The 13307-nt window shown below is 45.9% G+C and overlaps 1 protein-coding gene across 5 annotated transcripts in view; it reads left to right on the top strand.

Annotated features, from left to right (window-relative positions):
* Positions 1-5654: 5654 nt before the first annotated feature.
* Positions 5655-13307, top strand: part of Arfip1 (ARF interacting protein 1) — a 64543-nt gene continuing 56890 nt past the window's right edge. Inside the window, exon 1 of one of the 5 annotated variants that reach the window (XM_075950574.1) lies at positions 5655-6257. The gene's annotated coding sequence lies outside the window, so the exon portion shown is untranslated. Of the gene's footprint in view, positions 6398-13307 lie in introns of all 5 variants that reach the window. The other 4 variants (XM_075950575.1, XM_075950573.1, XM_075950571.1 and 1 more) reach the window with 4 other exon arrangements.

Genomic DNA, 13307 nt, shown 5'->3' with positions numbered 1-13307 from the left:
TTTTTCTTTGTTCACCTTAACTGACACAATAAAAAATAAATTGAAAATCTCTAATCTCCAAATTGTATTTTGATATTTATTTATTTATTTATTTATTTATTTATTTATTTATTTATTTATTTATTTATTTTTGAGACAGGGTTTCTCTGTGTAGCCTTGACTGTCCTGGAACTCACTCTATAGACCAGGCTGCTCTCAGACTCACAGAGATCCACCTGCCTCTGCCTTCTGAGTGCTGGGTTAAAGGAGTGTACCACCACCACCCAGTGGATTTATGGACTAAGGATGTTCAATATTCCAAATAAAAGGCTCACAATCTGAAATACTTGTGTGAAGCACTTCAGATAATAAACACTAATTCCGTACACACAATCATAGAGACAATGTCATCTTGATCAACATCTTTATTTAGGAAGAAATACAACTTTCTTCTTGCATCAACAGTATAATTTCCTTCAACAACAAAAGTCAAATTTCCATAGCAATATACAACAAATTCCTAAAACAATCAAATATGAGATGTAAACCAGACAAATCAGACCTTTCCTCAAGAAAAGTATAAACATCAGTACTGCCCAGTTAATAAAGGAATGCTATCCAGCCTTCCACAGATATTGGCTGGTGCTGGCTGTTCATGGAGTCGTGGCAGTAACTGATATTTACTGAAAATGCTGATGCTTTTAATAAGCTCAGTGTTCACATCCCCCTTGAACACATTAAGCTCAACAATGCTGTCCTATGAGTTAGAGAATATTTCCTCAATGTCAACAGTTAGACTAAGTAATAGGCCTTTCCCTAAAGAATCCTACGAATGATAAGAATAATATTAGTCTTCTTTAGATTTTTGGTTTTGCCTATGAGAAGTATAGCGTTGAGTGTTTTCCAGAGAACTATACATAAGGTGTTAGGAGGTACATAACTTGGTACAAAGCTTATGGAAGGCAAATTAGCAATACAAGAGGAAACACTTTAAAATGTCTAAGATTTCTTAATTTAGAAAATCCGTGTCTATAATTCTGTCTGGAATTGGAGTTACAGGTAGTTGTGAGCCATGTGGGTGCTGGGAGCTGAACCTTTACAAGTCCACAAGGTCCTCTCACAAGAGCAGTAAGCTCTCCAAACCAACGGGCTCTTCGCAGTCCAGCAACCATTCCTTATCCCTAGTCTGTGGGTCACATGTCCAGGGAACTCAACCAGGTCTTTAGGGTCTCACAGCAGACAGGAGGATGCCAGTCTCTTATTGAGAGGCTCTGGGAAGGAACAACTCCCAAGTCTCACTGAGGTCATTCACGGCTTAATTCCTTGCTGAAGCCCGGGCACTTGGTGGCTGCTGCCAGGGATCACTCTCTACACTCAGAGATGTCTGCCATATCCTTGTCACAACAGAGAACATCCCTCCTGTCCAGGCTCTCGTATACTCTGACATTGACTTCCTCGTTGCTTTTAAAGAGTTTGTGTGGTCCCGTTGTTAGGTCACCCAGAGTAGCTCCCTTTTCAGTAACTCAGAGCCAACTAATTAGCTACCTTAACCACACCTGTAAAAATCCCATTGCAGGTGATGATTATGGGAATGTTATTCCGTCATGTTTATAGGAAGGGAATAGTGCAAGGTGGAAGTCATTGGTGGTCAGCCTAGATTCTCCATGGCACATAATATTCTTTGGGTTATATATTATATCAGAACTGGAAAAATCTAAAGATACTACAAAAAGGTTAGTTAAATAAATTAAGAAATATCTATATATTGAAATACTACTATACCATTGAACGATTTTTTTGGCTAACTCCAAATTTGCAGTTTCGGCCTCCTCTATCGTTGAGATAAAGGTAGATGTTGGGCCAAAATTGTTTCAGAGCCTGTACCTCAAGGCCTGTAGGGCAGAGAAAAGCCTGGCTTAGCTCAGGGCCTAGACTCCGAGGCCTATAGGACAGAGAAAAGCCTCCCATTGGCTGGAGGTGCCCTTACATCAAAGGGTGTCGTTTAACCTTTATAAGCAGCCGCTCACAGCAATAAACTGAGTTCCTGCTTTGACTCGATTCCCTATCACGTCTGATTGGGGCTGTGGAAAGGGCGGATAGCGCACTCACCTTTCCCTGGGGGAATAACGAGGCTTAAAGAAGCCTAGCAGGCATAAACCATCATCCCTGGCTGGAAGGATCATAATTAATGACGTGAAGAAAATTCTATGACATAAGTTAAACAACAAAATATGAATCTACATGCCTGAAAATACTGAAAATTACATCGGTCCGGCCATCCACAGATTCTTAATAACAACTGTCGAATAAATGAAGGGAAATATGGATAAAAAGACACCAGCAGAAACGCTGAGTGTTCTGCTAGAATAGAAAGTTCAGCCTCCCCACCCACATTTCCTCCCTTCGTTTTTAAATTCTAATATTCTCTCTGTACCAGACTGTGAAAGAGAACGGAGCACTGGGAGACACAACACTGGCGGTCTTCCCATTCAGAAAGTCTGGGGGCCATAAAGGACTCTGGTCTTCTCAGCAGTTTACAGTTCTCCGCAGAGGCCCAGCCCCTTCCCACAGTGAAAGAGCCCCCACTTTTGTCTTTCACTACTAGACAGCAACAAAGCCCACTTAAACCTGCCCAGATCACAGCTCTCCACAGCAGCAGTGGCTGGTCTTCTGGAAGTTTCCTGGTGTGCAACACATTACATATGTCTACAACCCAAGTAGTGCTAACTCCCTGATGGTTACAAAAGAATAAATAAGACCAAAGTGCAGTCTGCCAAAAAGGATAAGGGAACCAATGAGATGGCTCAGCAGCGAAAGTACTTGCAGTACAAGCCTGATAACATAATTTAAGTTGGCTCTTTTGGGGGAACGGGGTGGGGGGACTAAGAGTCAGTCGTATAAGGCTGGCCAACAGGGGTTCGAATTAAGGGCTGCGGTAAAGAGGTGGCAAAAATGAACTCCTACAGGAAGGACAAATGGGTTTCTAGGGAAGCGAGAGCTGAGCTCAGTGCCAAGGATGAGCAGGAAAGGCGTGAAGACATTTCTGCAGAGAAGATGAGACAGTGAAAACAGACATGTGCTGCCACCGCCCAGCGTAAGTGAGCACTCCTACTCCAGATATACAGAGTTCTGATTTGCTTGAAGAGATTCCCCGACAGAAAGCAAGACTGGGGCCAGACCTCGGCAAGCCTTGCACACCAGGGTAGGGAGATCAAATGTATTCAGGACGCCACCAAGGCCAACCAGAGACTTCGAGTGCAAAAGTAACAGTCACACAGGAAGGTTCTCGTTATCAATAACAACAAATGATATCATGATATCATACACGAATCAATGGCTCCTGTGTGGAAAGCCTTCACACCACTAAGCTCATCTGGTACTTTATACATGACTGAGGGAAGCTGTGGACGTACCTATTAGAAAGAAGCTTCTAGAAAGTCTAACACCCTCACCTCTCACCCTGTCCATCTGGGAGCTTCTCAGGGTGTCCTGTCACCCAGCACCCTCTATTAAAGTACTTCTTTCCTGAAGGCGACACTGTGTGATCGCTGACCTACATCTCGCTCCACGGACAGAAAGCTACTGAAGAAGAGTGTTAGAATTTCTTTTTTTTCTTTTTTTTTTTTAATTTATTTATTTATTATGTGTACAACATTCTGCTTCCCACACACCAGAAGAGGGCGCCAGATCTCATTACAGATGGTTGTGAGCCATCAGGTGGTTGCTGGGAATTGAACTCAGGACCTCTGGAAGAGCAGTCAGTACTCTTAACCTCTGAGCCATCTCTCCAGCCCCGAGTATTAGAATTTCTGACCTATTATCAGAATTCTCAGACAAGATCTGGATGTAGCAATTTCTTCTCTTGAGAAAATAGCATTGATAAGCATTATGCAACATTCAAGACCTAAGTCTGATAGACACTTATTTAATGCGAAATGGAATAACAGCATTAGCCCCTCATCTGTTCTCTTCTTCCTGATTACACAATCAAAGACAGGCAGCCTACCGAAGCACTCCACAAGCCCAGGAATAGAGAGCATCTCACTTTGCAAAGGCGAATAAATCACCTCCACATTGTGATCGTGTGTGACAGCAAATCTTTTCATCTTATCTCTCTGATCAAGTGAGAGGGAGGAGGAGAATCTCCTGTTCTTCCTAAGAAGAATTGGCAGACAGAGTCTTTGAGGCAAAAGGGGGAGAAAATTAGAAAAAAGGAGTGAAAGAAGACAGGAAGGAAAAGGGAGGGAGAGGAAAATAAAGTCTCCACTTCCGTAGACATAGATTTAAAAGCTTTTCAGTTGGTATAAAAGGATTGATCTCAGAAACACAAAAAGAAAAAGAAAAAAGGAGTGAATAAATTTCCCTAGATCCACAGGACACAAACATCTGCTTTCTCTGGCCCAAATGATGAACAGAAGTTTTTTTGTTTGTTTTGTTTTGGGTTCTTGCAATTTTCCATCATTAATTGAAGCAGATCCCAATATTTTCTTAGGATGGGTCCACGTTTGTGCTTCCCTTGGGGCAGCAGAAATCATGGAACGGTTAATTAACCCCATCATATTCCTGTTCGCTACAATATTATGGATATGGACTAATCATGCAGAGTACCAGCACCTCACAGGATTGATGATTATGTAGAATAACCAACGAATAATATCTTTATTAAGGAGAAATGAGCATTAGTTCCAAGTCAGTCAGATTCAACATAAGAACTCTCAGTAGTTCCCAAAGATACTATACCACTAAAGTAGAAATAACCAACACAAGTGCCAAGTATCCCCAAACTCAGAGACACCCTCAGAGATCCTGAGGGAAACACCCAGTTCTATTAAGTACTAACTGTCCACACCATTCATCCACAACTGGGCATTCGGAGACAGGATTTTCAAGTCACCCTTCAGTAGCCCTGGAGATGGATAACATTTGCACTTAGCTGAAAGTCCTATCGAGTTCCTATGCAATGAGAGCAGGAGTTAGCTAGATTGGGGGCCCTTCCTAAAAACGGAGAAGACTAATGGATTCCAACTCAGGAGGATGGCTTTGAGTAGAAAAATTCACAGTACGTTCTCGTTCTTTACGTTTGGGAATGTCATCACTGTTTTTGTAAGGGTAGATGTGCTAAAAATCTAAGACAACACCGTTAATTAGGGTTGAAGAGTATGCGGTTATTATGTAAATATTTATAGTGTCACTTTTAACGAGCCTGGGGGGAGGATACCGTAGCGGGAGGAGAGAGAGAAAGAGAGAGAGAGAGAGACAGAGAGAGAGAGAGAGAGAGAGAGAGAGAGAGAGAGAGAGAGAGAGAGAGAGAGAGAGAGAGAGACTGAAACTCCTTGGAAGCCTGCTCTGCCATATTTCTATCTACCACCTCTGAATGTCACCTTCTTTCCAGTTGGTCCTGCGGAGGGAGGACTCTTGCAGCTACCCCCAAAGACTGGAGGGAAAAGACAAAGAAGCGCTCTGGGAGAATGGACAGTTGAGCGGTTTCTGCGGACGGGACGGAGGCGATCTACCTAAGAGGTGGTGCGGATAAGAGGAAAAGCAGAAGTGGGTGGCAGGTAAAAGAGGAGCAGCAAAGAAAAGAACTAGGGGCCCACTGTCAGAGAGCGAGCCGGGCGGGAGAGCACAGAAACAGAGCTGCCATCGCGCGCTCACGGATGCGGGTCTTTCTGCAGGGACCGTCAGGAATGCGGTGGTCGCTGGGGAAAGCGAAGGGTCAGGCTCCCGTGCAGTCCCCGGCCGGCTGCTCATCTCCGCTCCTCCCTGCTTCGGTCCTCTGCGGTGTCTGACAAAGCTTCTGCTCCTCGGTAGCGGCGTGGCGGTGAGATACGTCCACCTCCACCGTCCGGGCACCGGGTGTGAGTGTGGGAAGAGGCTAGGAGACTCCTGATCGAAGCGCTGCCATCTCATGCACTAGAGCGCGCTGCATCTCCTGCACTCGAACCAGCCACTGCATTCGACCCCGCCGGCCGGTTACCCCGGCAACGGCCGGCGCGGATTCCCGGATGTAGTCACCCGGGCCGCAGCCCGGGGCGGAGCCGGGAGGACCCAGCCCCTGGAGAGACGCGCGCGCACCATCGAGACGTGGCGGCGCCCAGCTCGGCTTCTGGAGAGAGCGAGAGGAGAGAGGTGATCCCCGGCCCGAGACCCCGCACTTCCGGTCTTCTCACTTCCGGCTCCGAGGCTGCGGTGCAGGCGCCGGAGGCCGGACTGAGAGGTCGCGGGTGCAAGAGTCCTCGGCGGGCGGTCGCCCGGAGCCTTTGACAGCTGCAGCGGAGGTGCGTGGGGGAAGGGACGGAGGACCAGCTCCGGGTCGTGCTTCCGCTCACGTCTGCCCCGGGCGGACAGGATTCCCGAGGGCTGCAACCGGGAGAGCCCGCGACCGAGCGCTGCCGGCTTCCCGGCTGCTGACAGGCAGGTGAGGGCGGAGCCGCGGCGGGAAGGATGGGGTTGAGGTGGCGTCGCCTCCGGCTGCTCGCTGCCAACTCGCTCCGGGGCACTTCCACCCCCTGGGAGCCGTCGGGTCCGCCCCTGGGTCCCTCGTGTCCCCCTGACTGTGTCCTGGGTGAAGGGGGCAGTACCGGCCCCTGGGGCGGCACCCGCTGCGCTCTGCAGGCTGTGCGTGGGAGGAGGTGGCAGAGTGGACTCTGTCCGAGTGGGCCGCCTTGCTGTCCCCTCTTCCCCGCGTCCCCCACTTCCTCTCTCCCGCTGAGGGAGGAAGGGAGGTAGCCACAGCCCCTCGGAGAGGTCGCCTGACCCGGGTGCAGACAAGCGTCCTGCCTGAAACGTCCCAAGCCCGAGTGCTGGCCAGGACGCCCCAGGAATGCCGGAGTTTGGAGAAGGAAATTGTGGCACTGCCTTCTGGTGCGTTTCTCATTGCCAAGTTACTACTCTTTACGTGTCTAGGAAAGGAAGCTTTTTTTTTTAAGTGTTTAGATTCTAGACTTTCTTCCTTTTTATTGCTTCCTTGGCTTTGTTCTTATCTTCCTCATGAGCCCTCGGATCTTAAGAAGTTTGTACTTTACACTTCCTGCAGATCCTTTAAGCCACCCTCTCAGGATCTTGTTCGTCACTCCTTTATTTTTTCCTGAACTATACTTACTTGGTTCTTATCTGATCAAAAAAAAATAAGGAATGAAAGAATTTCAGGGCATTTTATCAACACGTTGCTTTCACAATCACGAGGGTGTGTTCGTTCACATTTGCCATTTAATTGACTTGGTTGACAAAGGAAGGTGCACCCGAGTGATGACGTTGGGTCGTCCTCTGGAGGCTGCAGGAATTGGCCGTTTCGTGGTGCGACTATTGCACTCTCACTTTTCTTCTGGCTGTTCTTTTACCTTTCGTTTTTCTTGTTCAACAAGATCAACTCTGTCTCCTAACTACAAAGTCTAACACTTAGTATGTAGGAGAACGGCGTAACGGCGTTTAATTCCGCTCGTATTTTCTGAATGAAAGGCTCTGCCTGGGCTATTTTGTTTCCATGTTGATAAAATGTTACTTTTTCTTGCCTGATCCTTGCCTTCATCCTGGATTGGGGCCTCCAGGTACCAGTGATGGTCTGTCCTCACCCCAGAAATTATGTACAAAGTTTGTATGTGTGTGTTCTGGGCAAATGCATTCTTTTCTCAAATTCTTAAAAGGCATTTATATCCCGCAAGATTTAAAAGCACTGGTTTAGTGTCTCGTTAAATCTAATGGAACCAGTTATTCGTGGAACTGTTTTCCCAAATTGCAAATGGCTTTTGGGGGGGCGGGGCGGGCGGGTTAAGCAGAGTAGAGTGCAGAGATTACAGCCTTGAACTGAAATCTCACTACGTCAAAACTGCCGTGTTTCTAAGTTTCTTCCCGGACCTATAGAAGGAAGCAGGTTGGTTCCTGATTTGTGGTTTTGAGGTTTCTATTTGGGGATAACTGGCTGTGCCCATTGCTTTGCTAATATAGAGAATTTATAAACCGATGTGTCCACCACTATTTAATGCATACTAAGTGTCACCAGCCCTCTGGGTGCGACTCAGAATACAGCGTCGAAATGATAGCTGTCCTTTGCTTCTGTCGCCTGTTTTAGCTGGAGATGTCTGTCTTGGGCATGGGCCTCCTGCAGGAAGGGCAGATAAGATGTCTTCCATCTGGCTGTGGCAGCGTTCCACACTCCTTTCTCTTCATTCTATGTCATGCATGTAAATTATTATTTCTTACAAGCTTAATGTAGGTCATGGGGTGCATATTTACTTACTGACTTGATTGTGAAGTGTTTGGAAGTTGAAGTTGTGAAGTTTTGAAGCTCACTTCACACAACGCTACCTGCATAGCTCATCATGATTAGTCTAAAGGAAGCAATTTCTTCACTTCAAACAATAACATGATTTTCCCTCAGTGTAGTGTCCTCACTTGGTGGAGCAATCAATGCTAAGCTAGTTGCTTGTTGGCCAAGGGTTGGTTTAGAAGTACCACAGTGGGAGGTACATTTATTTGCTTACGATGTACGTGATGCCTGGTGCTGTCAGGATCATTGCGTCCCCTCACCATTTATAGATCAGGGGTTCTCAACCTGTGGGTCACGACCCCTTCACAGGGGTCACCTAAGGCCATTGGAAAACACGGATATTTGCATTATGATTCATAACAGCAAAATTACAGTTATGAGGCAGCAGTGAACGTAATTTTGTCGCACAACACGAGAACCGTGAAAGGGTCGCAGTTTTGGGAAGGCTGCGAACCTGTGTTGTAGATGAAGATTGTGAAACTAAGTGACCCACAGAGCTAAGAGCGTTTGCTTAGAATAATTCTGGTGGAGCCAGGATTTGCTCTTAGGTGTATGACTGTAGATAGTTCCTAGGATATTCCCACTATAAAAATTTTGGAATGAATTGGAGATACCTTATTGGATTATGTATTAGACATCCTCTATTCCTCTTTAGTGGCTGAACACCTTGTCGGATGTCTCACTGAAGCATAGGCCTGTAGATTGGTAATTGATGGGGTATTCTGTGGTGATGGATGCAAGTTTACTGGATTGTATGTATTATAACCTGTAAGAATGGCATAATGAGTTTGGGACCATTCATTTCAGAATGATCATTTGGGATAGAGGAAGGCTGAAATTCATGTAGCCTTGGGTGGACACAGAACACAGTTCCTCAGGGGCTGTGGAATGGGATGAGCTTGGGTGGGTGGTGACTGGAATCAGGTTGTAGCACTGCCACTTTGGGGGTGTCTAAAAAAGGGGGCTACCTGCTGAGCCATCTCTCCAGCCCTATACTGTATAGTCTTAAAATGAAATTTCCAAGTAGTGGAATGAAAATTTCTCCTACCCCCGGTATCTCAGCCCCACCCCCAGGTCTCAGGTCCACTCCCAGCTAATTCAATATGTAGCTGAGGACCAAATGAAATAACACAAGGCAGCTCCGAGCCTCTCCACTCTAACACCACAGCCTCTACCCTTGTGGCTATTTGGATTGTTTGACATTAGATAAAATTCAGTGGCCACTGTGCTGGTGCCTACCCTGTAGGACAGTGCAGATTTAGAGCATTTTTTTTATTTTCCAGCCTGGCTAAAACTTGGAAGTGCTGTAATTTGTTACATAATTGGTATATTATGAACCAAAATAGGAAGATTTTCTGTCTCTCCGTGGTACTTAGCAGTTTTTATTTTAGCTGACAAAACAGCCGTTTCCTCTCTTGGTTTTTTAACTGCATCCAGATGGTCAAAGTCTACGTCTAATGATCTTGCACATTGGGATTACTATGCTGTTAGCTCCTTTTCTAGGATTACGCTGTCAGCTCTCTTAAGGGCGTGTGCGCTTTCTGTCTCCTTTGGGCTGTAGATTGGGACATTGCGCTATCTGGGTGATGCCCTTCCTGGAGACTTAAAGATGTCTCAAATCTGTTAGATCCAAAACTAAGTTTCTCTTCTTTCCTCTCCTACCCCCAAAACATTGCTTCTCTTTTCTTCGTTTCTGTTTTCAGTGAGTGATGACCTTTCCATCCATATGAAACCTTGACAGTGTGGAGCGGCCCCACATCTTCTTGATAAGGACGAATGTTCCAACAAGTACTAACACTGGCAGTGGCCCTTGAATGTTTCCCCACCACCATGGACTGCTTCAGCTTGCACACTGTCCCTTTGCCTGAAACCTGCCTACAGCCTTCATCTTTGTCCGCTTTGGGCTTATTTTTAATCCCTTATCCACCCCGAAAGCGTGGTTTATTATGAATATACCGATTGTCACCCTCTCCCTTTCCCCAGCTCTTTTATGACCTTGTGTTGCTTTTAGAGTAAAAAGAGAATTCCTTAACAGTGACAGTTCTTCAGCCTTATCTTGAATCATAGTCTGACAAATTCTGGTCTACCAAGCTGGCCTCCTTTGGTTCTTAAAAAAACCCTTTATTTATTTATTTTTATTTGTGTGTGTGTGTGCGTGTGCGTGTGTGCCTGTTTGTATGTGTGCCACAGCTGGGTCTCCTGCAGGAGTAGAAAGTGCTCTGAGCCAGTAAGCCATCTTTCTAGCTCCCGATTTATTAGTAATTCATTGTTGTGTTTACGTTTATGTGTATGTTGTGTAGGTGCATGTGGACCCAAAGTTAAATTACTCTTAAGTTGTCACTGTTCAAGATTTCAGTTTATGTTTTTTTTTCAGATTTTGAATTGGAGTTGTTATACATTTTGTAGTTAAAATGATAATACTTAAATTGTAAACTAAATTGCTGGTTTCTTAAATACACATAAATGAAATGCTAATAGTTTATAAAATAGTGTAATGTTTTTAGATTGTTTGTAATAAGATTTCCCTGGGTATTGAATTAGTGTGACACACTTACCTTGTGTCAGTTTTTCCTGGTGTCTTTTTTCTGTTCAGGATCCCATCCGGCCATCGGGTGTTCCTGGCACAAGGAGTTTCTCAGGTTTCCTCGCTTTCAATGAGCTGATAGTTTTTTAGATTGCTGTTTCAGGGTAACCAGTGGGGATTTATCTGATGTTTTTCTCATGGTTAGCATGGGGAGGACCACAGTATGACAGCGCCATTCCTGATTGTCACTGTGACTGCGCCTCTGCTGCTCTGATTATCACTGTGACTGCGCTGTTGCTGCTCTGATTGTCACTGTGACTGCGCTGTTGCTGCTCTGATTGTCACTGTGACTGCGCTGTTGCTGCTCCTGATTGTCACTGTGACTGCGCTGTTGCTGCTCCTGATTGTCACTGTGACTGCGCTGTTGCTGCTCCTGATTGTTACTGTGACTGCGCTGTTGCTGCTCTGATTGTCACTGTGACTGCACTGTTGCTGCTCTGATTGTCACTGTGACTGCACTGTTGCTGCTCCTGATTGTCACTGTGACTGCGCCTCTGCTGCTCTGATTGTCACTGTGACTGCACTGTTGCTGCTCTGATTGTCACTGTGACTGCGCTGTTGCTGCTCTGATTGTCACTGTGACTGCGCTGTTGCTGCTCCTGATTGTCACTGTGACTGCGCTGTTGCTGCTCTGATTGTCACTGTGACTGCGCTGTTGCTGCTCTGATTGTTACTGTGACTGCACTGTTGCTGCTCCTGATTGTCACTGTGACTGTGCTGTTGCTGCTCTGATTGTCACTGTGACTGCGCTGTTGCTGCTCTGATTGTCACTGTGACTGCGCTGTTGCTGCTCCTGATTGTCACTGTGACTGCGCTGTTGCTGCTCTGATTGTCACTGTGACTGCGCTGTTGCTGCTCCTGATTGTCACTGTGACTGCGCTGTTGCTGCTCTGATTGTTACTGTGACTGCACTGTTGCTGCTCCCGATTGTCACTGTGACTGCGCCTCTGCTGCTCCTGATTGTCACTGTGACTGTGCCTCTGCTGCTCCTGATTGTCACTTTGACTGCGCTGTTGCTGCTCCTGATTGTCACTGTGACTGCACTGTTGCTGCTCTGATTGTCACTGTGACTGCGCTGTTGCTGCTCTGATTGTCAGTGTGACTGCGCTGTTGCTGCTCTGATTGTCACTGTGACTGCGCCTCTGATGCTCTGTCACTGTGACTGCGCCTCTGCTGCTCCTGATTGTCACTGTGACTGCGCTGTTGCTGCTCTGATTGTCACTGTGACTGTGCCTCTGCTGCTCTCCTTCATGGCGGTCTCACCTTGTCGGATTTGCTCACTGTGGACTCGCTCTTTCTAAGCCCTTCCCTTTGAACAGGGCCTTTTACAGAAGGAGAGCTTTCTGTGCTGCAAATACAGAATGGGGAATTATTCTTTATTTCCCTGGGGGGGACGGTCTTTATTAAAACTTTGGAAATAGTCTGTAAAGGGGTATTTCTCTTCTAATTTACTGCTTCATTTAATCATTTATATTAAATTTATTTTTTGTTATTTAAAATTATGTGTGTGTATAGGTATGTTCACACGAGTGCAGCACAGGTGCCCATGGACTTGAGTGGCCCTGGAGCTGGAGTTACAGGTGGTTGTGAGCGCCCTGTCGTAGGTGTTGGGGACCAGTCTCCAGTATCTGTGAGTAAGCAGTACACTCTCAACAGCGCAACCCTTTCTCCAGACCCTGTGTTTACCTGACAAATGGTGCATGGTTTGCAGTTTGGGTCATAATTCAGCAGTGCTTTTTCTTTTTTGGCTTTCAAGACAGGGTTTCTCACTGTAGCACTGACTGTCTTGAAACTCACTCTGTAGCCCAGGCTGGTCTCGAACTCAGAAATCGACCTCCCTCTCTGCCTCCTGAGTGTTGGGTGTGCACCATCACTGCCCAGAAAGTACCAGCAGTGCTTTTTATTGCTGTAGTTATTCCAGCCCTTTTTGTTGATTTCTTGAAATACTCTTGTGATTATGAAGATTGTGTCGTCCCCCCCCCCCCCCCGCACACACACACAGTATTTTTTGTGGTTGTTCATTTGGTTTTAATTTTTGTTCTATAAGATGCTCCCGCTCATCTAGCGTATTACCTTTCTTGGTCCTGGAACTGTACAGTCTCCTGGGAGCCTCCCTTTTTATTAGAAATTAGAAATGCTATTAGAAACCAGTATCCGGGCTGTGTGTGAGCGCCATTGCTTCTGGGGGTCTCTCAGGAGATGGAGCAAGGGGATATATATGTGTGTGCTAACTTGTATACGCACTAGAATGTATGTAAACATTTTATATGTGATGATCGGTATCTGTCTATATTAGACTGTGCTTACCATGAATGTTTTTCTACTGGAAAAAAACTTTACCTGTGCATTTTGAGATGATTTATGTGACACGGTTCGGGGGAACTTAGTAACTTTCCATTTATCGATTACTAAGGGAGAAAAGTACCAAGTACCAAGGAAGTCATTGGATCTTGTCATGAAATAAGTCACAGCAAATAG

This window comes from Microtus pennsylvanicus, chromosome 16 (genome assembly GCF_037038515.1).
Source record: "Microtus pennsylvanicus isolate mMicPen1 chromosome 16, mMicPen1.hap1, whole genome shotgun sequence".
Lineage (NCBI taxonomy): Eukaryota > Metazoa > Chordata > Mammalia > Rodentia > Cricetidae > Microtus > Microtus pennsylvanicus.
This window is presented reverse-complemented; position numbering and strand designations above follow the sequence as displayed.